Source organism: Aotus nancymaae, unplaced genomic scaffold (assembly GCF_030222135.1).
Source record: "Aotus nancymaae isolate 86718 unplaced genomic scaffold, 86718_ANA_hifiasm-v0.15.2.pri h1tg000011l, whole genome shotgun sequence".
Taxonomy (NCBI): Eukaryota; Metazoa; Chordata; class Mammalia; order Primates; family Aotidae; genus Aotus; species Aotus nancymaae.
In genome coordinates, this window is record NW_026988422.1 from 34,126,534 (window position 1) to 34,152,779 (window position 26,246).

General features: G+C 37.0%; 2 protein-coding genes across 5 annotated transcripts in view; one reads left to right on the top strand and one right to left on the bottom strand.

Annotated features, from left to right (window-relative positions):
• Window positions 1-5,790, bottom strand: part of CHRM5 (cholinergic receptor muscarinic 5) — an 83,594-nt gene extending 77,804 nt beyond the window's left edge. The window contains exon 1 of the mRNA XM_012465438.2: window positions 4,926-5,790. The gene's annotated coding sequence lies outside the window, so the exon portion shown is untranslated. The remainder of the gene's footprint in view (window positions 1-4,925) is intronic.
• Window positions 1-26,246, top strand: part of AVEN (apoptosis and caspase activation inhibitor) — a 179,328-nt gene that overhangs the window by 60,724 nt on the left and 92,358 nt on the right. The window lies entirely within an intron of this gene.

Here is a 26,246-nt window from a genome sequence, read left to right on the forward strand (position 1 = left end):
TGTTATCTCCTTATAGCTATTATTTCAGTGTAAATTACTTTAAAAGGCTCCTTCATTAGACTTTTCTGAGTTACCTACTTGCCCATTATCAGTGAAATGTAGCTGAGGTATATTTTAGGGTCACTAGTCTTCTGCCTGTTTGAGATTGTACCTGAGAATGTATTAAGATACATGTTCACATTCATTTAATACATCTATTGATTAACTAGTGCTGAACTTACCTTGGGAATAGACAGATAAATTAGGTGTGGTCTTTATTCTTAACGCCCTCAACAATGAAAAATACAATTTCATATGTGAGACAAATACATTAAATAGATTTTCTTATTTTTTTTAACTTTTAAATTTTTTATAGAGGTGGAGTCTTGCTATGTTGCCTAGGTGGGTCTCGAACTCCTGGCCTCAAGCAATCCTCCTGCTTTGGCCTCCCAAAGCACTGGGATTACAGGTATGAGTCGCTATGCTTGGCCATAAATAGGCTTTCGGTGCAGTCTAACAAGGTGTTTTAAAAGAAGTATCCTCAAAGTGTTGTGGAAGTTCCTAGGCATGAAAAGCTCTTCTGTTGGTATTACCACAAGTTACGCACAAGATACTGCCTGTAGAGGGCTGTGTCCTTGCAACACATATGAAGGGAAGGTATACAATTGATGAAATATTAAGTGTTAAGAGTTGTACCATGTTATATACTGAGCCTGATAGATGTACATCAACAGCTTTCTAAGTTACTGTACCAAAAAATTCTATAAATAGCTAAGGATTTTTAGTTGATAACTGAACTGGAAATCATCTCTAGCTTTTGCTTCTTAAAGAACACATTATTCAGTGCTACATTTCTCTAGTGATAATCAGGAAATAAGAAGGCCCACATAGTCTGAAGATGACAACAACAGTGTGACATCAAACAATATGTCTATAAAAGTAATGTTTTCTGATTGGTCCATATTCTTGAGTTATTTCACTAATAATTTCAATATGAGAAATGGAGAATGTCAGGATCTTTAAACAACTGTTGAATAATCCAGTGGCTGTAATGAACCAATTCATAAGAATTCTCTACACACCACTGGATCAAGCAATCTGTGTAACTATAGATGATGAGACTTCAGCTTGACTTGTAATTATGTGTGGAGTTGTTACTGTATTTTTTACACATCATCTTTGTATTGGCTCTGAGTCTAGGAGAGTCAGTCACAAATGACTGATACTTTGAATCAGGGTATTGCCACTAATCAAAGAACAGACTGCACATGTGTTCAGTGTGGAAGGATTCGTTGGTCTGCTTTGTCCTTTGGCTACAGTTGCAAGCAAAGATTACAAAAAGAGGTCTGTATATGCCTATGTGTTTGTAAGAGGAGCTCTCCTTTTTGTTTCCTTTATTGAACCCTAACTCCTGATTTATTTTTTTTATAAATATTTGTTGAAGACTTTCACAAAACACAGTAGTTTTGCTAATTAAAGCCAGTTCTTTTTTTTTTTTTTCTCAACAAATTCATGGTTTCTTAGAAAAGTATTAACCAGCCCCCTCCCTGCCCTTATACTAGTCCATGTGTCAGATACTAATTAATCTATGTCATGGGATCACTTTATAATCTATATTTAGGGATCTCTTTCTCATTCAAAGAGACCATCTTTCCCATTTTGGGTGTTTTGGTAATTTTTCAATTTTCCTAGTAGCATCAGTATTTCTGTTTGAACTAAGGTGAAATTTTGCATTTTTTCCTCAGTTCTCTAGGGGCCTCTTTCATGACTGTCTGCTTGCTTATTGGTATTTTCCTTATTCCCATTTTATCTTGGTCTGTGAATTTAACCAACATGATGTTTACTCCTACTTTCAAATTATTAATGAAGACAACTGTGAGATGGTACTTTTATCTTCAATAGTTGATGCTGAAAAAGTGACAAATGCAATAAAAGCATCTTTCTCTAATTCAGTTGCTGTCATGCATCTCTTTAGTGTCTTGGTCATATGACTTGAAATAATAGTGCTTACATCTCTCTTTCAGCTAGTTCACACTGAAAGGATATAATCGTCTGTTTGATATCAGAGCCACTTTCCCAGTCACAGATTGTGATGTCACAAACCAAAGATTGTTCTCTCTCAGCAGGAAGAAGCTGGAGAGGAGATGCATCTTCATGGTGAACTACATCCTTGTTCAAATTTGGTCACTTCATAAAGAAAGTTAACCATCATAAGGAACAAATATATTGGCTAGTTAAAATGCCAGGTTGAATTAAGCTTGCAACACTGTGCCATTATAATGGAATGAAAAAAATTCCTTATGAAAACTTAAAGTTATAATAATATAGATATAAGTAAATATACATTTAATGCATTTAAAAATATTATGTAATATCAGTCCCTTTAAGTTAAATGCTAACACACAAAAATGGATTTTAGGTATGTTTCTAATTTTATGTACAAAATTGTGTATTTTATGTACAATTTTATGTACAAAATTGTATATTTTGTGTATAAAACTGGTATTTCAGACAAAAATTACTTTTAAGATTATGTCAACAGACACAAAATGAATGTGTTCATTTTGTCCTGTATGCCTATTTTTATTTTATCATGGTTTAAATAAAAAGCTTACAGCTTTTGGATAATTTACAATGACCAGAATTTAAGGATGTAGTAATAGGTATCATTATAAAAATATGGCAGCCAAAATATTTGCTCCATTTCTATGAAAGAAACCAATAATACACAATCACATTACCTTTACAATACAATACTTTTATATAATATGTGTGAATGAAATACATTCTAAATTGCAGAAACAAATAGTAATTGACTACATTCCAGGATTGTTCAAAATCTCTTTAATTGTTAACTCTATCAATACCAGAGAAAAATTCCTGTAAATAAACCAAATCTTCAGGTACTAGCATAAAATCTCTTATCCATTTGTACCCATGACATGTAAAGTTGAAGCAGTTTTCAATTTTTTTTTCACCCTATGTGAAGAAAATACCGATTATTCCAAATTGCTGTAGGGTATTTTTTTTGAAAGCTGTTGTTGAAACTTCAATAATTACTTTTCTAAATGGGTTATTATAGAGCAGAGCCTTGACTTGGATAGGAAAGAAAGTGAAAATTCACTGGGATTGATGTTGACAAGGACCAAATTGGGGTGGAGTGAGGTAGTATTCATTTGCCCATCCTTAGAAGGTGAGTTATAGAAAGAAAGCCCCCAGATTAGTGGGATGTGAGTCTCTGTTTACATTACAATGAGTAAATAAAATCCAGAACACTTAAGGAATATTGTTATTTCCCCCCTTTAATTCTGTTTATTGGAAGCAAATTGTTTGAGCATAATATAAGTTTCATACTTGTGTCCAAGTTAATTAAAAATCTTTAATTATAAATTAAAAATCTTTAATTATAATTTAAAATATTCATTAGTAGTCTTCATTTAAAATATCTACATATTTTTGAATCATGACTGTTGACAAACTGTACTATAATAAGGAGGAAACAGATGAAAGAACCCATAAGGGTTCAGCTATTTCTTAGTGTAGGTAAACAACAACAACTTAACTTTTAGTTATGTCTGGTGTACACATGGAGTATTTTGAGATTTCTAAATAAACACTTCTTTCTCTGAAACAAATTGGTATGTTAGATAATCACTACTTGTATTAAATTGCTGTTTTCCTTTGTTACTGGAAAATGACAGGTAAGTTTCTGTAATGACTTCAGATGCAAAAGACTTATGATATTTAAGGTTATTTATAGACTGTCTTGGAAAGCGTGAAGGGATCATATAATTTACTCCTTTAACTAAAATTTGACGAAAGAATTCAGTGAAATGGAAGACAGTTTCAAATTTGACTACTTTTAGACAAGTATTGAATACTTATTTCTGATAACTTTATGTGTATTATCACAAGATCTCCATAGTTAGGTGTGATTTGCTCTTGTCTCCCTGTCTCCTCTCTTCTAAGATAATAGAAATAGGATTATTTGTTGTAGGGCTTCTTTATGATAAGGTGCTTTGGACCTCACTTTTCCAAAGAAACTTATATGAAAACCAATGTGGTTAGGATTTCTGCTAAAAAAAAAAAAAAATCTATGTAGGAAATTAAAGTATCAGATGAAGATCAGATGATTCCTTTCTGTTATTTTTACATAAGATTGTCTCTCTAGAAGTCTCATTATGCAGTGATTTCTAGGGAATTTCTAAAAGGCACTGTATCTTTTAAAATTCTTTGATGGCTTTACTAGTGCTTTGCATTTTATAGTTTGGACCATTGACCTGAGTCAAAGCTTTGAGGTTTTAAGGTACCAGACATCTTTTATCCTTTTGTCCTCTTGTTAAATCAGAAAGATGTCTTCATTTAGTCTGTTATAAAATTGTGTGGTATCTTCAGGATAAATTAGCCCCATCCTATAAGAGTGTTATATACCTTAATTTAGTAGAGATTATTTTTCTTTAGTGTGAATGAAATGACATCACAGCTTTTTTTCTTGCTAACAATAGAAATCAGTCATTGAGCTTTTGTTCCTTTGTATGAAGAGAAATATTTAAAATGCTTATTAATTTTTCTTTCATCAAGTACTCTAGGAAGCAAAGTTCATTTGAATATTGTTGGTAAACAATGTCTGAATGGCCGTTATGCACCATTCAGGGCTCTCTTCATGCATTTTTTCAAGCTATTAAATAAAACAAAATTGGGATGAACAATAAAGACAAAGATGAGACAAATTCAATGAAAAATGAATGGGAGTTTTAGATGCTTTATTATCTATGAGTGACTTGTTTATGCAGCATAAGTAAAAACAAGTGTTTACCTCAGCTTAAATCTGCAAAAGCTTAAGGAAAGGGTTGCATGAAATTCAAATCCACTAGTTCATTCACAGCACGAGCAGATTTAATTCCAGTAGACAAGATATAAATTAAGGTTATAAAATTAAATCTTACCTGGCAGTGGTTTGTTTGAAGCTCAGTAATTTGAACTCTGGCTGGAAATAGTAAGCTTCGAGACCTGAAATTAATTCTCTACTTTCCTTTCATGTTTTCTTTTGCCAGTGTTTTATTTCTTGCAGTGTCTTTATATCTGTATTCCTGATAATCCTGTAGCATTAGTTAGGATAGTATGCGGTACATGAAGACTCTATTTGGATAGGATTATAGAAGCAGAAGGGTGAGTTTTGCTTTTATCTGATAACAGCAGTTGATCTGACCACAGACAATTTGAGTGTTCAGAACTTATTAAAGATTCATTAATGCTTCAGCAATGAGAAATCCTGGTTGTTCCTATGTACATTTTGCCTCCTGGAAAAGTTCTGCTTGTTCGTATTTCAGAATTACACACACTTCTAAATCAAGCTGTTTTAAAACACGTTATCTGGACTAGAAGCATGGATGTTCTTGTACTCTCTTGCTTTCCTTTCTGCTTACCAACTTTTCAGTCCATTAGCTTCCTTTCTGTAGAGGATGAAGGCATTTCTTCTGTCCTCCTTGTGCTTTTGTAACCCATGCTTCTGGTGCACTGTTTTTTGAATAGTGAGGTAAAAATCCAAAAGGAGGTATGGCTTTATCATGTCTCCGTCCAGTGAACGTACTTGGCATGAATGAAGAGCTGATAGGAGCTATTCAAACCAGACAGCAAACTGATGGGATGACGCTTCCATACATAAAAAAACCCATTAATTACTTCCCCTGATGGACAGCAGTATATCCTGAAATGAAGAAAGAAAGGAGCAGATGATGATACTCGTTTTGATAGGTGTTCTCTGTTTGAACAGCTTGTCATTGAGAAGCGAATGCAGGAAAAGCTGCAGCTTCAGAGTGTGATCAGGTAGAATGGGCAAGAGTTATTTGACAGACAGTTAAGTGACGTATTTTGGGAGGAAGAAGAGGGCTTAGCACGAAGGTAGCTGGAAATAAGGTTCCAAAATGCTTTTGAAAATGTTCATTTTTCCCTCTTAGTCTTTTTGGCTAGAAGCTTTTTTTTTTTTTTAAAGCTTTGCTAGGCATTATTCACAGACATGTTGCTGAGTTGTTTTCTCATCATACGGTTTTCCCTAAAGAAGGAAAATAATTTTTAAGTCTTTGAGATAGAAAGACTATACTGTGAGTTTTAAACATTTGTAGCAGAGAAAAGACTGCTTTTTTTTTTCTTTTTTGCTAAATGCACGCCTGTTTTTATACATCTTTTGGGCATATGCATTTTGTTGCTTTGGAATAAAGCATTGTAAGTCCTCATTTGATACAGACTTTTAATAGGGTCTTCATTAAAGCTTTTTCTTAAATTAGATGAAATCCAGATTCGCTGTATAAAAGAATAGATTTTAAAATGTCAGTTTCATAATTTTTGCACTTCAGTTTTTAAATTTAAAATTCAAATTTTAAATATTGCACTTCAATTTAAAATTTAAATTTTAAATATAAACGTTTTTTTCCTGCCTGCCAGAGTTCTTTATGAGTGTATCTAGACAATATAATGTTTTTAAATATTTAAAAAATTACTACAAACATTTCAAACTTACACAAAACTCTGAAAAATAATACAAAAATAATACACGAACCTCCAGAAACCCATTACTCAGATTCAATAATTGTCAAATTGTTAATTATTTGAAATGTCAGATTCAATTCTTGTCTAAAATATTTTAAAGCAAATCTCATTTCACCTATTTGTACTTTGGTATATATATATTTAAATTATGAACACTTTTCACATGACCCTGTGCCATTATCACACCTAATACATAAGCTGTAATTCTTTGGAGTCATATATATCCAGTTCATTTCAAATTCCTTGTGTCTCAGAAACTGTCGTTATGCAGTTTTTTTCTGAGAGCGAATCTAGACAAAATGTACACTTCAATTGTTAGACAAGAGAATTTTAAACACTGAGATGACTTAGAAAAATAAATTTTAGTTTTATAGTAGTCTTTGACACACATTTGTAACAGGAATATTTATTCAAGAAAACATATTTCTAGAATATTTTTCTTGAACATTTCCCATTTAACATTGCATGATAATGAAAAGAATTTTAATTTTATATGGTAGTGATTAGTGATTATCTACTGGTCACTTCTGTAATAAACACTCCAAGTTTTAAGCCCCTGATTATTAAGCCATTTCCATGATTGAATGTGACTTAGAGTTTGGTGGAGATCTAAAATGAGAGAAGTAAAAATGTATCAAATGAGGTCATTGTGTTTATAAGCATTGATGACTCTAATATTATATATATACTTTTTTTCATTAATATCAAGGTTTTTTCCCAATGAGTTTAAATTTTTCTATGAAGTGTGAATTCTTAGCTCCTTTCTGATAAAGCAGAACATTTGGCTGTCCACTTAATTTTTTCGAAAATATAATAACATGAGTTCCTGAAAATAACTTGTGTGCTGCACCCTCACCTGTTGAAATTCATTCTCATTCAGTTTCTTTCTTCTTACTCTTATCTCATCTCATCTTTCAAATTGGCTAGATGAATGAGAACGGGGGTGGTGAATATTGGAAGCCATTAAGGGGGTATAGATGGAAATTATAATTTTGTTTCCTCCTAGGCTCAAAGCCACTGCTGAGGACCATGCTCCCATTTTTTATGGAGAGCAATAGAACATTTCTCTCTCACTCTTGAGAATCTCTTGTCATATGTCATGTTATGGCATGAACTCTTGGTAACTTTATGTTCTACCTTATGTTCTCAAATTATACCTTGTCCCTTAAATCTTGCTGAGGACTATATGTGCCAATCACTTTTTTGAAAGCTTAGTAAATAGTTACTGATTATCACCATTTACATATAGATAAGGTGAATAGGAAAACATGAGTAAAAATGCTTCTGCTCTCTTTCCAAGTTGTTTCTGAAATTTTTAATTTTTCGCAGTCATTTGTAATGCAGTGTCAACATCAGGAGAACGCTTTGCAAATATGCAGGTTCCACTGGAGAACTTCGTATGGTGAGTGAAAAAGTGGTTATGGAGGGTATTGGAATAATAGATTACAAGTCTATTTTGGGTGCAAGTATTTCAGATCATTATCTCTCAGTACATTAGCTATAAACTGAATTAGTAGAAAACCATTGACTCAAGTACTGACCTGTAGACTTCTAAATAAAAAATAGTTATACTTCAGCCATTGTGGAAAGTAATTTTCTGCCAGACTTTGCTCTTGGTATTCCTGATGTTGTTCTTTTTTTTTTTTTTTTTTTTTTTGAGACGGAGTTTCGCTCTTGTTACCCAGGCTGGAGTGCAATGGCGCTATCTCGGCTCACTGCAACCTCCACCTCCTGGGTTCAGGCAATTCTCCTGCCTCAGCCTCCTGAGTAGCTGGGATTACAGGCACGCGCCACCATGCCCAGCTAATTTTTCGTATTAGTAGAGACGGGGTTTCACCATATTGACCAGGATGGTCTCGATCTCCTGACCTCGTGATCCACCTGCCTTGGCCTCCCAAAGTGCTGGGATTACAGGCTTGAGCCACCGCGCCCGGCCGTTCTTTTTTTTTAAATAAAAAAGCTGTACTTATTTTTTACTTTCTATAGGATGAACTTTCTGCTTTAAAGCAAGGATTTATCTACATGAATTGTATTGTTCAGAGATCTAATGGGTTGAGTAGCTAGTTGGGTAGATGGTTTGTTTTTCCGCCCAAAATTTGAGGAGAAGGAGGAAAGTCTTAGGGATATGGACTTTTATGTTTTCTCTGATACATATAATAAAGCACATTTTTCTTCTCTTCAGATATCTCAGCTCTCCCTCTTTGCAACTCCATGTATTCTCTATTTAATCTAAACTCTCCTATTGCGACTGTAAAGTTGACCAAACAACTTCAGAAACATAGACTTTCAAATAACTTTATGTATAAGAGAAATGATTTTTTTCCTTTACAAGGTCCTTTTTTGCTAGAACATTTGGTCCATACCTGGAGTTATGTTCATAGCTGTTTACAAAACTATAAATACTTTTATAAAGAAAAAAAGTCTCTCCTTTATGCTCTCCACTTCTTAGATGAGTAGGATTTATAGTTAATGATTTTTCCTGTGGCAACTACTTATTTTTAAGGCATTTCAAATATTTATAATCTCAACTGAGTGTGATTATTTTTCAGTTAATAAACGAAGAGAAAAAGTTGCATTTTAAGACAGTATTGTGTACTCATGGAAGCTGTTTCTAAAATAAATACGCTTTTAAATTCTTGTTGAAGAAATCAAATCTTCGTTGACTTATGTGAGTCATACTAGGTCATTTTTAGCACATTAATTGTAATAAACATTTGTTGACTCCTTACTGTGCTTGGTTCTTTGGATGTATGATACATTTACTTTTAAAGCTCTGAGGCAGACTGTTACCATTCATCTTCTATAAGGGAGGAAATTGAAATACATAAAGGTTAAGTAACTTGCTCAAGTTTATCCTGTTAGTAAGATGTTGAACTGTGGTATGAATCCAGGCAAGGTGATTTCAGAGTCCAGTAAGATTAGATCGCCTACTGGGAATGATGATCATTTCACTTAAGTGTGAGACTCCCAGTATAATGTTGAAAGAGTGGTGTCTCTCCAGCATAAGTAACATTCTACAAAAGTGAGATCTGCGGTTTCTCTGAGATCTCAGATGACCTGGAGAATTGACTGTCTTTAATGCATACAGAATGTTTTCTTCCTGTCTTCTATGCCTCGAATTTATAAAGGGGTGATTTTTTTTTTCTTTCCTGAATTGTATTATGACCTCTCAGATAACAATGTGCTTTAAAATACTAATCATTTGTTTAATTAAATAAAAAAAAACTAAGTAGTGGTATGGGGGGTATGAACCAGATTTGTTGTAATTTGCAATACAGTTGATTATTAGGAAACAATTGCTGTCTACATATGTATCACAATCAGGTAAAATTATAGCCTTTTTTTTTTCTTTTGGCATCAGTTTGTTGGGAAGAAAAAGATTGCATTTTTATCTTATAATTTAGATACTTTTAAAAAGGCTTTCATTTTTAAACTTCTCTAGTTTATTCCTCTACCGTAGCACCCACTTGTTTCACTCATCTCAGGCCTTAACCTGTGTCCTGATATTTGGCTCTTTGCTAATCTGTCGTCCTTAAGATTTTGACCTTATGTGAACTGCAGACAACCACTAGAGGTCTCCAGATCACACTTTAGAAAGGTCTGATTTTACAAGCATACCCTAGTAAGTGGAACAGCTATGTTCCAGGGGAGATTAGGTACTACTATTTCTCATCAAGTATTCATGAAATGCTTTTTATATTCCAGGTTCTAGAAATATGCTATGTCCTGGGGGTAGATTTTTTTTTAAAGTAAGGTCTTAGACCCTAAGAACCCTGTAGGCTGGTGGAGACGCTAACATTTGATCATAAGGTCACATCACATCCTTTTAGATCCTGGTTACTGGAGTCCTTTAGATTTCTAAGTTTGTGAATGCCCACTAATACTTTCTGTAGCTTCTCATCTGTAGTGAGATCATTCCTGCTTTCTTGATGAGCGCTGATACTGCATCTTCATCAATCTGGCAAGGAGCCACTCTCTGGGGGCAAGTAGGATTATTTGGATGGGCTCCGGAGTTTTTTGTGTGTTCGTTTTCATTTTTCTTTTTTCTTTTTTTTTTATAAGACAGTCTTGCTCTGTCGCCCAGGTTGGAATGCAGTGGTGTGATCTTGGCTCACTACAACCTCCGCCTCCTGATTCTCCTCCCTCAGCCTCCTGAGTAGGTGGGATTATAGGTACCTGCCACCACACCTGGCTAATTTGTGTACTTTTAGTAGAGACATGGTTTCACCATGTTGGCCAGGTTGGTCTCAAACTCCTGACCTCAAGCCATCTGCCTGCCTTGGCCTCCCGAAGTGCTGAGATTACAGGTGTGAGCCACTGTGCCAGGCTGGGCTCTGTTTTTTTGTTTTTAATTTTCTGATACCCTTCTTAGCAGCTCTAGGCATCTGATCTTTAGCGAAGCACCTCACACAAAAGTCAGCCACTGCCTGTCTCAGTGAACAAGACAGATCCCACCGAGATTTTAGACCTCCATTTCCATTTTGCTTTATACCTGATAAATTTTAAAGAAAGGATCGGCTTTTCACTTGCATCTCTTGTCTGTTAGGGGTGTTTAAATAGACAGATATCTCACAGTCTTAGAGACGTATTCTGAGTAACCCACACAAAGCACCTAGCACAATGCCTGGTACAGACAGGGCAGGTGCTCTGTAGATGTCAACAGTTGTCATTATTATTATGGAATTAATTTAATTTTGCTGTTGGAGGGGTCTGTAGAGATAATTTAGTCCTGCCACCCATTTTACACAAATTTTAGTGCTCTTTTCTTTCGCATACAGACATCTAACTGTTTGGAGTTGTTCTCATCAGTGTTATCCCATGTTAGGAAGGCCACAATTTTGATTTAGTCATTACCACTTAATGATTAATGATTATACGTCTGTATGAGAATTTTTATGTGGATAAGTGTTTTGAACTAAATGACAATTGTCAGTTTTAAAAGCATTTCAGGGCCGCACACGGTGGCTCATGCCTGTAATCCTAGCACTTTGAGAGGCCGAGGCAGGCGGATCACGAGGTCAAGAAATCGAGACCATCCTGACCAACATGGTGAAACCCCATCTCTACTAAAAATGCAAACATTTTACAAAAATACAAAATTTTTGTATTTATAAAAATACAAAATTTTTGTATTTATAAAAATACAAAAATTGCACCACTGCACTCCAGCCTGGGCGCAAAAAAAAAAAAAAAAAAAAAAAAGTGTTTCAGGATGGCACTGGGAAAGCAATAAGCAAACATTTTTCAACATCCACAGTGATGCTGTAGAAAGCCTGGCAGCTCGTTAGCCTCTTATCTGTAACACATGTTCCAGAGGAAGTTCTCACAGCTGTGAATTAGTGACTTTCTGGATGGTGGGCCTGTTTTAAAAATATAGAATTCCTGAAGGCACTGGAAGTCAAGTAATTAGCACAAGATATAGAGAGCTGATGAGTGACAGAACCAGGATCCAAACTAAGCATTCTGTGCTCTTAACCCCTATGCCATGATGTTTTTGTAAGGATACTAACTAGCATTATTTATATTTGTGAAGAAGTACGAATAATCTAAACAGACCCCAATAGGGACTCAGGTGAATACATCCAATAGGATACTGTACTGACATTTAAAAAACAGTGGAAATCTTGAATGCTTAGTGAATAATTACTGAAGAAAAGGTAGCTTGGTCTTAGAAATAAATATATGGGTAAATAGAAATAAGTGGGTTATACTTTAGATTCAAAAAATATTTTGACAAAGTTAGTAGTACCTTAAAGTCTGTTTTAAAAACCTTAATAAAGAGCTAAAATATGTAAATACCTTGGGGACCTTTAAGTGAATTGCCATTTGTCTGAGCCAGAAGACAATTACAGGACTTAACCATTAGTTCTTGGAATGCAAGAATTTTGGGGATCCTCTAAGAGTTGTGGTAATTCTCATTTAACAGTTTTATAAATACCTTGAAAGACAATAGTAAGAGAAAAGGCACCAAGATTTTTAATACATAAAGCCATTAGGGATAATTTCTTGGGTAGATCTTTGAGTAAGAAATGGTAGATGTGTGTTAGTTTAGTTTTTTGTTGTTGTTTATTTTTTTGTTTTGCTTTGTTTGGAGACAGGGTCTCGTTCTGTTGCCCAGACTGGAGTGCAGTGTAACCTCAAACTTCTGGGCTCAAGTGAACCTCCTGCTTTGGCCTCCCACGTAGCTGGGACTATAGGCATGTGCCTTCATGCCTGGCTATATATACATTTTAGCGGGATATGAAAAAATGAAAATAGTCTTGATCGTAATGATATGATATGCAGAAGCTAAGGGGGAATTATAGACAGATTTTATGCTGGGGAATTCAGTGATTTGTTATGTTTTTAAAGGATTTGAGTCCTATGTGGTGTGTTAAAAAATTTAGAAATTAGCAGGAGGTTGTGATGATGATCCAGGCAAAATATGATGGTTCCTTAGACTGAGGTAATAATAATTGGAAAGAAGGGGACGGATTACAGGAATATAAGGAAGTTTAGATGGTAGTTGGCTGATGTATTACGTATCTAGGTATGATGGTGAGAGAAGTGTTGAGAATGACCCCCAGAACTCTGGCTTGAGTAACTGTGGCTGGAGATCCAATTTGCTGAAATAGGGGAAGCTGGATGAGGAATAGGTTTGAGAAAGGGAAATCAAGAGAGAGAATATTGAACAAAATGGGCTGTGGATCTGGTAATTCTTAACTTCTGAAATACTTGAGGCATGTGAAGGAATGGAATACTTTACAATGGTATGTGAGAAGAATACACTGTTACATGTTATTTTTGTAAATAGGTCTTTTTCTTCATTCCTTTGTTTTTCATGATGGTTTTTAACCTTACTTTGTTTTTTCTTGTCTCTGCCACTTACGTGTAACACTTACCAATCATAACTTCTCTCTGTGCAAGTTTTCCAGTGAGATAGGAAAGGAATTAATGAATCAATCTTCTGTGTGGGGTGTGGTTGGAAATAGCCACTCTAAGAATAAATATGCTGTACTCTGCCCCCTAAATCTGGTTGAGTATCATTTCTTTAAAATTATCTATGAATGGTTTTTGATATGGAACATTTCTCTAATTTCTAAAAGGATGTCTTGGTTACAGTGGTTCATAGGAACACACTCTCCTCAGATGATCAGGCAACTAATTTTCTTTCTTTCTTTTTTTGAGACAGAGTTTCGCTCTTGTTACCCAGGCTGGAGTGCAATGGCGCAATCTTGGCTCACCTCAACCTCCGCCTCCTGGGTTCAGGCAATTCTCCTGCCTCAGCCTCCTGAGTAGCTGGGATTACAGGCACGCACCACCGTGCCCAGCTAATTTTTTGTATTTTTAGTAGAGACGGGGTTTCACCATGTTGACCGGGATGGTCTCGATCTCTTGACCTCGTGATCCACCCGCCTCGGCCTCCCAAAGTGCTGGGATTACAGGCGTGAGCCACTGAGGCAACTAATTTTCTAGATGAGAATGCTGAGCATCTCAGAGGTTGGCATTCACCCAAACTGCACCCAAGGTTGCAGAGCTTGTAACTAGTTAACAGTCGATATATTAGTACAGTAGAACCCTAAGAATCAAAATTCTAGTCAATAATTCCTCTTATGAGACATACGATTTACTTATCAGTTTTTGTAATAAGAGAAATTCTCAGTCATAATGAGAAATGAAATACGTTTTATGGCTGGGCATGGTGGCTCATGCCTGTAATCCCAGCAACTGTGAGATTTAGGAGGCTGAGGCAGGAGGATTGCTTGAGCCCAGAAGTTCGAGACCAGCCTGGGCAACATAGTGAGACACTGTCTCAATAAAATATCAAAAAATTGGCCAGGCATGGTGGTGCACACTTGTAATCCCAGCTACTCGGGAGGTTGAGACAGGAGGATTGCTTGAACAATCCTCCTGGAGGTTGAGGCTTCAGTGAGCTTTGTTTCTACTACTATACTCCAGCCTGGGCAACAGAGCAGGACCCTGTCTAAAAAAAAAAAAAAGAGAAAAGAAATATTTTTACAAGAAATATATTTGATAAGGTAAAAATAGTTACTTTTTTCTGTAAAAAAGTATGTAAAAATGTAAAAAATGTAAAAGTTACATTTTTAAGATATTTCTGTAAAAACTTCATATTTAAAATTTGTATAAGATTGATACTTTAGTCCTCAGTTGAACAGTTAAGCCCCCAAAGCATGTGCATCATTCGAGACAGTGGATATATGAGCATGACTAAGGGATAAACTCTGCTCCCAAGAAGCTGACATGGACTGGGGAAGACAAGCATGTCAACGAATAATGTTATCTTTATGTTATACTCAAGTAGCTATATAGAACAGAAGATAAAATAGGGCTCACACAAAGGAGGAAATAGCCAGTTTAATCTGGAGAGGTTAGGGAGGTATGTTAAGCTGAGTCAGCTGTAGACATTGATTAGGTGCTCTTTGAACTCCTTCAGAAGAGTTCATTTTATTTTTATTTTTTAAGAAGCTCATTTTATTTTTTTAAATTCCAAAGAATTGATAAGAGACTTATGTGCTAAGTGATGAATGTAGTTCTGAGACTATATATAAAACATTTTTTAGTATTTCTAGTGGAAGTGGCAACAAAATCTCTCACACACAGACACACACATGCACACACGTGCACATGCAAAAGAGACACAGATTCTCTTCCTCGTTTTAACCTAAGTATTCTAGTTACCATAACAACCTGATTGTGGTAGTGCATTTGCTGCTATGCTTGAGGTTGTATCAGCAGTTCCATTATAAGCTGCAATTTTCAGGATCCTAAAATTCAATGTCACATTCACAGACGTAACATATAAAATTCCATCTATTAATTTGATTTTGCCTCACACTTAAATCTCCAAAAGTCATTCTCCTCTCTCCCTGTGTTGAAAGAGGTTTGTATATCTGGTTTATAGGATTCTGCTTTTGTCAATTTGTGTTCTTATTGCTAAAAGAAACCTCCATATCTGATCATGGTCCCTTATTTTATAATAAGGGAGTTCAGGCTCTGAAGGGTCATCCGACAGGACTCTTGCCTTGCCTTGTCACCCTTATGCAAGTCATCCAACAGGAATTTAGTAGTTACACACTATGGCGCAGATGTTGGAGTTCCGTGGCATCTTCTGCTTAGTGATTTTCTTGATTTTTGGTTAAACCTCACCGTGACATGCCTTTCATTTTTTTGCATATGTGTCTCTGTGTATTTGATGTCTATCCTTTCTTCTATAATAGGATTCATTCTGTTGTCACATTCCATGTTATAGAAATTGGTTTATACGTCTTTCCAATTTCCACTAAACATTTCTCCAGGGTAGACACCGTGCTTTACTTCTTATAATGTCTGCAGCATTTGCTGAGAAGGACCAGCTCTGTCTCTACTTCCTCCTCGCTCTCATTCCAGTTTACCTGGTGTCTGACCTTCCTTGTTGCTTAGTCTTAGTGCTTGAACCTAATGACCTGTCTTTCGAGGAGTTGGGGAGTGGATAGTGGTGTGGAGAGAGGAGGGTGTCTCACTCTGCCCCTAGGTAGAGTCTGGGGATTCAAGAGAGTGGTGCTTGGAGGGCTGTGGCTATGACTGAAGTGTAGGAAGTAGTGAGAGAGGTTAAAAAGGCATTAAGGGGCCTGAAGGTAGACTTGGATTGGACTTCCTGCAGAGGAATCTGAACTTTGTTTAGTAGGCAAGAGAGACCTATTGAAAGGTCAGAAGCAGGGAAGTGATACGAAGAGATTACCTAAAACTGCCACACATTCAGGTCCTTGAAGACTGAAGTTTGTATTAAAAAAAAAGTATGGCATAAATAGGTAATCATTCTATCTAGTAGGAAAATGTAAGGTCAGAGAAGAGAGTAGTTAATTCTGCCTTGGGTATGATGATAGGAAACTCTCACAAAAGAGGTGATGTTTCAGCTGGATATTAAGGGGTAGCTAGGATTGCACCAGGAAGGGAAGTTGGGAAGATGGAATTTTAGACATGAGAAAAAGCTTGATTGAAGAATCGGAGGCAAGAATATGCTTGGCATATTAGGAAAATCTTGACCCTGCTGATGTTGGTGTGGTGCCAGGTCTGAGGGGACCAATGGCTTGAGAGGAGACCGGATAGGGTGGGCTGAAAGCAGGTCGCCAAAGGTTTTTGGTGCCGCACTATGGAGTGAAGACTTTATGCTGTAGATAGAGGGGAGCTGTGAGCTTTAAAAAAGTAGCTAAAAGAGATGAGCAGACCTCTAGCAGTTTAGAGGATGAATTGGAAAATGAGAGATGGATGCTATTCTACCAGACCAGGTAAAAAAAAAAAAAATGAAGGTGCCTGTTGAACTAGGATGGTGGGATTAGAAAGAGTATAAATGGAGGATAGGAATGGAGAGGAGGCATGTTTCAAAGGTAAATTTAGCAGATGTGATTGGCTGTATGGGGAAAAGTGTAAAAAGTAGTTCTGTTAGGTTTTTAGTTTTATTTTTTGGAGATAGGTTCTCGCTCTGTCACCCAGGCTGGAATGCAGTGGCGCTATCTGGGCTCACTGCACCCTCTGCCTCCCAGATTCAAGTGATTCTCTTCCCTCAGCCATCCGAATACCTGGGATTACAGAAGTATGCCACCATGCTTGACTGATTTTTTTTGTATTTTTAGCAGACATGGAGTTTCACCATGTTGGCCAGGCTGGCCTTGAACTCCTGGCCTTAAGCAATCCACCCACCTGTGCCTCCCAAAGGGCCAGGACTACAGGAGTGAGCCACTGCACATGGCCAGAAGTTTTCTTATTCAAGCCTCTAGGTGAATTATTTTGTGATTTATCAAGGTAAGGAATACAGGAAGAGAAGACAGGTTTGGTTAAAGATAACATTTTGAGGACCGGACACGGTGGCTCACACCTGTAATCTCAGCACTTTGGGAGGCCGAGGCAGGCAGATCACAAGGTCAAGAGATCGAGACCATTCTGGTCAACATTGTGAAATCCCGTCTCTACTTAAAAAAAAAATTAGCTGGGCATGGTGGCATGTGCCCGTAGTCCCAGCTACTAGGGAGGCTGAGGCAGGAGAGTTGCTTGAACCCAGGAAGCGGAGGTTGCAGTGAGCCAAGATCACACCACTGTACTCCAGCTTGGCTTTGTCTCAAAAAAAAAAAAAATTTTTTTTTTGAAAAGTACATCCACATTTTAAAATTTGAGGTATAATTTACATACAGAATGCTCAAATCTTGACAGTTTGATAAGCTTTGATAACTGATGTACACCTGTGTAACCACCTCTGCAAACTTATGGAGTAGTGGTTCTCAATATTTAGCTTGCCTCAGAAACACCTGGAAGGCTTAATGGACCATAAATTGCTATGCCCACTCAGAGTTTCAGATTTAATAGATCTGGGGTGAGGACTGAGAATTCAACTTTGTAACAATTCCCAAGTGCTACTGGGTCCAGGGACCACTCTTTGGAAACTACTGATATAAAATACCACTATCATACCAGAAAGGCCCTCTGCTCCCTTTTGCCTCTCTCCCCAGGCAATCACAGTTCTGATTTCTAGAACTGTGATGAGTTAGCCTATTCCTGGGCTGCACAAATGGAATTATTCAGTATTCATTTATGTCTGGCTTTTTTTTCATACAATATAATTTTGAGATTCACCTGTGGTGTTGCCTGGGATTTATTCCCTTTTACCTGCTGACTAGCATTCCATCGTGTGATTCATGTGACTATATCACAATTTGTTTATTAGTTCAGTTGACAAACATCTGATTTAGTTTGAATTTTGGGATATTATAAATAAAACTTCTGTGAACATTAATGTACAAGTCTTTTTGTGGTTATATGTTTTCATTTCTCTTAGGTAAATACCTAGGAGTAGAATTGTTGGGTTCTAGGATAAATTTATGCTTAATTTTATAAGAAACTGCCAAAATAGTTTTCCTTTGTGGTTGTAATATAGTCGAATTGTGATTAAATTTTCATTGACTCTAGTGAAGATCCTAGACACTGACTACACTGAAGGACTTTTTGTCAAAGAAGAAAGGTCTATAGTGGACAAGGAAGCTTGGCAGTGTTACCCTTTGGGATATACATGTGGCTAGCCAACAGTGACCATGGAGCTCTTTCAAATCCTGAGAGAATTGACACCTATGTTTAGACTTAAAAAGAAAATGTAGTTCACCATTCATTCAAAGAACACTTTTTTTAAAATTATACTTTAAGTTCTGGGGTACATGTGTGGATTGTGCAGAATTGTTACATAGGTATACCCATGCTATGGTGGTTTGCTGCATCCATCTCCCCGTCATCTACATTAGATATTTCTCTTAATGTTACCCCACTCCAATACCCCCACCCCCTACTCTCCCTCCCCTAGCCCCCCACCCCTCAACAGGCCCCGGCGTGTGATGCTCCCTTCCCTGTGTCCATGTGTTCTCATTGTTCAACACCCACTTATGAGTGAGAGCGTGTGGTGTTTGGTTGTCTGTTCTATCAGTTTGCTGAGAATGATGGTTTCTAGCTTCATCTATGTCCTTGCAAAGGACATGAACTCATCCTTTTTTATGGCTGCATAGTATTCCATGGTGTATATGTGCCACATTTTCTTTATCCAGTCTATCATAGATGGGCATTTGGGTTGGTTCCAATTCTTTGCTATTGTGAACAGTGCCGCAGTGAACATGCCTGTGCATGTGTCTTTATAATAGAACAATTTATAATCCTGTGGGTATATACCCAGTAATGAGATGGTTGGGCCAAATGGAATTTCTATTTCTAAATCCTTGCAGAATCACCACACTGTCTTCCACAATGGTTGAACTAATTTACACTCCCACTAACAGTGTAAAAGGATTCCTGTTTCTCCACATCCTCTCCAGTATCTGTTGTCTCCAGATTTTTTAATGATTGGCATTCTAACTGGTATGAGATGGTATCTCAATGTGATTTTGATTTGCATTTCTTTAATGACCAGTGATGAAAAGCTTTTTTTTAATATGTTTGTTGGCCACATAAATGTCTTCTTTTGTAAAGTGTGTGTTCATAGCCTTGCCCACTTTTTGATGGGGTTGTTTCTACTTTTTCTTGTAAATTTGTTTAAGTTCTTTGTAGATTCTGAATGTTGTTAGCCCTTTGTCAGATGGGTAGATTGCAAAAATTTTTGCCATTTTGTTGGTTGCCGGTTCACTCTAATGATAATTTCTTTTGCTGTGCAGAAGCTCTTAAGTTTAATTGGATCCCATTTGTCTATTTTGGCTCTTGTTGCCATTGCTTTTAGTGTTTTAGTCATGAAGTCCTTGCCTATGCCTATGTCCTGAATGGTATTGCCTAGGTTTTCTTCTAGGGTTTTTATGATGTTAGGTCTTACATTTAAATCTTTAATCCATCTGGAGTTAATTTTTGTATAAGGTGTAAAGAAGGGGTCCAGTTTCAGCTTTTTGCATATGGCTAGCCAGTTTTCCCAACACCATTTATTAAATAGGGAATCCTTTTCCCATTACTTGTTTTTATCAGGTTTGTCAAAGATCAGATGGTTGTAGATGTGTGGCGTTTCTTCCGAGGCCTCTGTTCTGTTCCACTGGTCCATATCTCTGTTTTGGTACCATACTAGGCTGTTTTGATTACTGTAGCCTTGTAGTATAGTTTGATGTCAGGTAATGTGATGCCTCTAACTTTGTTTTTTTTGCTTAGGATTGTCTTGGCTATGTGAGCTCTTTTTTGGTTCCATATGAAGTTTAAGGTGGTTTTTTCCAGTTCTGTGAAGAAGGTCAATGGTAGCTTGATGGGGATGGCATTGAATCTATAAATTACTTCAGGTAGTATGGCCATTTTCATGATACTGAGTCTTCCTTACCATGAGCATGTTTTCCATCTGTTTGTGTCCTCTCTTACTTCCTTGATCAGTGGTTTGTAGTTCTCCTTAAAGAGGTCCTTCACATTACTTTTAAGTTGTATTCCTAGGTATCTTATTCTCTTTGTAGCAATTGTGAATGGGAGTTTGTTCATGATTTGGCTTTTTTTTTTTTTTTTGAGATGGAGTCTTGCTCTTTTGCCAGGCTGGAGTGCAGTGGAGTGATCTTGGCTTACTGCAACCTCCCCCCCACCCCCACCAGGTTCAACCTATTCTTCTGCCTCAGCCTCCCAAGTAGCTGGGACTACAAGCATGCACCATCACACCCAGCTAATTTTTGTATTTTTAGTAGAGACAGGGTTTCTCCATGTTGGTCAGGCTGGTCTTGAACTCCCTACCTCAGGTGATCTGCCCACCTTGGCCTCCCAAAATGCTGGGATTACAGGTGTGAGCCACTGTGTCCGCCCTCAGAGAACAATTATTAACACTTATTGTGTATTAGCCATAGAAGGGCACATGGTTCCCAGTACTGCTCTGAGGAGCTCACAGGTAAAACAAATTCTTATACTTTAAGAAGGTGCAAGGCAGTGCCTTATATCTAAACTATCTTAATCCTAGTTTATCTGAACGTTATTTTTCCAGAAATTCTAAACATCAGACAGATTAAAGACATAAAAAAACTCGAAAAACGAATAACTCCAGAACATTTCAAATCACTGGGCAAAAAGATGGATTTGTCAGTAAAATGGTGTTGGTCCAAGCGGAGTTCACCATTTGGGAAAAAATTGGAATTCAAACCTCCTATCAGGATGATGTCAACATATGCCAATTTAATGTAAAACACCATAAAAATATTAGGACAAATCACAGACATATTCTTTTCTAATGTCAGAATAGGGAAGGTTTTTTAAAATATTGCACAAAATCCGGAAATATAAAAGACCGTTAAATCTGATTATGTAAAAATGATGAATTCCTGCATGGCAAAACCCACCATAACCAAAGCCAAAAGATAAATGATTGTGTGTGTGTGGGTAGGGGAGGTAGGATTGTGACTCATTATATAGAGAACTAGTTTCCAGTATATATGTAATATGTTTTAACAAACCTATTAAAAATGGGCAAAGGCTATGAGCAGACTGTTCACAGAAAATGAAATGCAAATGGCTCTAAAACATATGAAAAGATGCTCAACCCACTCATAAGAGAAATGCAAATTAATTAAACAGAAATACATATTTTCAGTTATCAGACTGACAGAGTTCAGAAAACTTGATGAGACTACTCTGGCAAGGGTGAGGATGTGCAGTGTTGGAGGAGAAGCGCATTTCAAATTGAGGGGAATTGCAGGAGTAGGGAGATGGAAATGGAAAAAGTAGGGCCAGCACATTAGAGCAGGACAGGTGAGGTAATGTACAGGCAGGCGTGTTGACTTTAGCAAGGAGCCACAGCTGGCACTCTAGTGTCAAAGGAGAAGCAGGGAAACTAGACACAGCTCTATGCAATAACTACAAATGCTAGTCACCACGGAGGCAGACAGCCCTACAGATAACAGCCCAAGGGAGTCACTTACCCCGAAAGGTTACATTATTTCCAGCATTTTCCATTTAAGAAAGCATTACAATAGAATTTTAAATGGAATGAAAATTTAACACTTAACAAATTATAATTTAAAAATATATTCTTCAGTTATCTCAAATGTAATTTTTGGAGAATGTATTTGGAGATGCTGAATAAATGAAATACATCTCTACTGGTTTAGCTGCTTATTGCTATTCGTAGCTGTTCTTATGGTGAGTTACGTTACATCACTGAATGTTTAGGACGAAAGTGTGCAGTCATGCCTGTGTCTCCCTTTCATTGCAAAGGTAAAGGTAGCATAAGTAACTAATTAGGAGAGAGATGAACTATTAGTGTTGAATTTTGGAAAAGTAAGTAATGCATGAAATTTAACAGAATGGTCCCTTTCTTTTTAATTCCCATCCCCCCAACATTTCTTATGTTTGTGTGACTTCTGCCTCATCACTCATTTTACTTTCAGAATTCTGAAATTTATAATGCTCCTTAAAATGAAGTTACTATCATTTTACCTTTTGGTCTAGGATGTTATAATTCTGTGTGGTACATTATAGTTTTAAGCATTGTACATTGTGGATTATGCCTGTAGATTTATACATATTAGGGGCAAATAGGGCACCAAATATTTAATGATATTCTTGATTGCTTACATTCCTAAAATAGACTGTAATTACATGTTCAAACCAACAAGTAATTTGATTTACATTTTCCTTCTCACTTACAATTTGATTGCTCTCTAGATTTTTAAAAATTTTAATCTTATGCCCAAATATATTTCAATAGTTCCTTGAGTCACTAAGGCAAAAGGTTAAAGGAAAAAAGTATACTTCGTAGAATACTTTGAATACTGACCAGCATGGATTGTGTAGTGTTTTCTGACAGTTAAGGTTATAGATTCTATTTTTTTAAAAATTAAAACTAGCCGGGCATGGTGGCTGATGCCTATAATCCCAGCACTTTGGGAGGCTGAGGTGGGCGGATCACCTGAAGTCAGGAGTTCAAGACTAGCCTGACCAACATGGAGAAACCCTGTCTCTACTAAAAATACAAAATTAGCCAGGCATTGTGGTGCATGCCTATAATCTCAGCTACTTGGGAAGCTGAGGCAGGAGAATTGCTTGAACCCAGGAGGTGGAGGTTGTGGTGAGCTGATATCGTGCCATTGCACTCCAGCCTGGGCAAGAAGAACAAAATTCCGTTTCAAAAAAAAAAAAAGAAAATTAAAACAAAAAACGGGGCCGGGCGCAGTGGCTCACGCCTGTAATCCCAGCACTTTGGGAGGCCGAGGCGGGTGGATCACGAGGTCAAGAGATCGAGACCATCCTGGTCAACATGGTGAAACCCCGTCTCTACTAAAAATACGAAAAAATAGCGGGGCATGGTGGCGCGTGCCTGTAATCCCAGCTACTCGGGAGGCTGAGGCAGGAGAATTGCCTGAACCCAGGAGGCGGAGGTTGCGGTGAGCCGAGATCGCGCCATTGCACTCCAGCCTGGGTAACAAGAGCGAAACTCCGTCTCAAAAAAAAACAAAAACAAAAACAAAAAAGATAATGCCGCAGTGTCAGTTAGATAGTATTCTTTATGATATCTGAAAAGCAGGCTTATTTTATATTGAATTCTTGTACAGATGGGCATTATCCAAGATGTCTGGTACTCACTCTAGTGCAAAGCTGTAGAAAGATAACCATTTGGTACCTTCCAGTGGCCTTTTCAGAGACTTTTCTGGGTAGAATATCTAATAATTGAGAAAATGTTGATATTTTAACTTGGGTTTAATTTATCTTAGTTAAGAAGAGTTGAGTTTGTGGGATTAGATGCAGATTAAAAAGTCTTATTTTCTAATATAAATATTGGGATGCTTAGGGATCTCTGTGTTACTGAAGTTGTTTATTTTGTTTTTTTTTTCTTTAACACCTTGTGGACAAGAGTGTATGACCTGTCCGACTTGGTGTTTTGGGCATATGTAGGTGTCTTCCTTTAGTGCCCTATTAGGGATTCAAGTATAGTTATTGATTGATTGATAAATTATTGTCCACACTGTTTTCCGTAGTTGGGTAGCTTCGGTTCCATGTTTAGCTCAATCATCTCAGAAAATTAGGTAAGATTGTGTAGTTATTACAAAAAATGCATGTTTAATTTTGATTTTTCCATTTATGCTATATTGGGAGTCTTTTTTTAAAGAAGACATAATACTCTTATTTATACAATTTCATATCTTTTTGGAGAATCATTGTAATTTTTTTGCCATTGAATATGTTGGTATGTAACTCAGAAAGGGAAGAAATACTGAAATTGCTGTGAATCACACTTAATTTCTCATTTTCTGCTAACCAAGTTACTACAGGTGTATCAGTTATGGACAAGCATCCATCTAGACAGATAAAGTAGGGTAGATTTAGGAGTCATCTTCTAATAGTTTGGGAAATAGGATGCAAGGTACATTTCTATCTTTGCTGATGCTTTGCCTCTTCCAACTCCCACTATCTGTACCTTTGAACCTGGAGTGATTTTTTTCTCCCCTTTTTGATGTGGAAGACAGACTGACTTGTCTTTTTTTGTGTGTGTGAGACGGAGTCTGGCTCTGTCCACCAGGCTGGAGTGCAGTGGCATTATCTTCGCTCACTGAAACCTCCACCTCCCAGATTCAAGTGATTCTCCTGCTTCAGCCTCCTGAGTAGCTGGGTCTACAGGTGTGTGCTTCTATGCCTGGCAATTTTTTTGTATTTTAGTAGAGATGGGATTTCACCATGTTAGCCAGGATGGTCTTGATCTCCTGAGCTCATGATCTGCCTGCCTTGACCTCCCAAAGTCTGGGATTACAGACATGAGCCACTGTGCTGGCTAGACTGACTTATCTTGCTATTGAAGATAATATCATCCCCACCTGTTTGTGAGCTGCTGTTATCTACATATCCACCTTGGTGCAGATTTATTTCTAAAGCTAGACCAGACAGAATTTTGTTCTAAAATACATCTTTTGTGACTGCAGCCACATGAACCTTGAATAATCTATACATCTTGTTGTTGAAAGCAAATGGATTTTTGAGCTCTAGAGCTCTGCTTACTTGGGTGTAGATGGTGCATTGTGTGTGGTAAGTATTTAGGAAATTAATATTTGGCCTTGGTCTTATCCAGCTTTCCAGATGGAGTTGAGAGTGATTTATCTGAGAAATAGAAGCATCCCTCTCAGTTAAGATACGTTTTTACTCTGAGTCTATTTATCAAACTTTCCTCTGTGCTAGTATGTTCTTTCCTAAACAGTTTCTTTGTATAATTATTTTATATTTGTTATATGTATGGTATTGTATTAATAGACATGGTTCTGTAATTTAGAGAGTAGCCTTTAGCTCCATCTTTTACCTTGATTTGTTTGTTTGGCTTCTTCTTGGGTGACCCTAATTGGGGAGGTACGTTTTTTGCCTCCTGTGTGGGAGCAGCCAAATAATATTTTTCTTACTCTTATCTGGAGGCTGGGGCAGTGCTTGTCATATGGCATGAAGTAGATGTAGCTTTTTCTTTTTTTTGTCTCACTCTGTTGCCCAGGCTGGAGTGCAATGGTAGTATCTCAGATTACTGCAACCTCCACTTCCTGGGTTCAAGTGATTCTCCTGCCTCAGCTTCCCAAGTAGCTGGGATTACAGATGTATACCACCATGCCCAGCTAATTTTTGTATTTTGTTTTTTTAGTAGAGGAAGAGTTTCACCATGTTGGCCAGAGTGGTCATGAACTCCTAGCCTCAAGTGATCTCCTTGTCTCTGCTTCCCAAAGTGCTGGGATTACAGGTGTAAGCCACCGTGCCCAGACAGATGTAGCATTTAGGGTTGCCTTGGTTCACTGGGCTAAAAGGGAGTACCTTAAAATTTTTATAGCTTCTGAGACCTGATGAACTGTATGCTGTACAGGTAACTATAATGTACTGCGAACAGTTGTGAATGTTATAGTTTTTATTATATGGTTAAATATGTAAAATAAAATTCATTTATAGGAAATAAGAGCAAAAATATCTTTAATATATATATGTAATATATTTAATATTACATATATACACCCATATATATATATGTATATGCACACAGACATATATATATACACACACAGTTTTTAAATTTATTTTTAAGACAGGTCTCCCTCTGTTGCCCGGCTGAAATGCAGTGCCACCACCACAGCTCACTGCAGCCTTCATCTTCTGGGCCCAAGTGATCCTCCCACCTCAGCCTTGTAAGTAGCTGGGTCAAGTGCACACAACCATGCCCAGCTAATTTTTAATTTTTTTTTGGTAAAGACAGGGTCTTGCTGTGTTGCCCAGGCTGGTCTTAAACTCAGGCTCAGGCAGTCCTCCTACCTCAG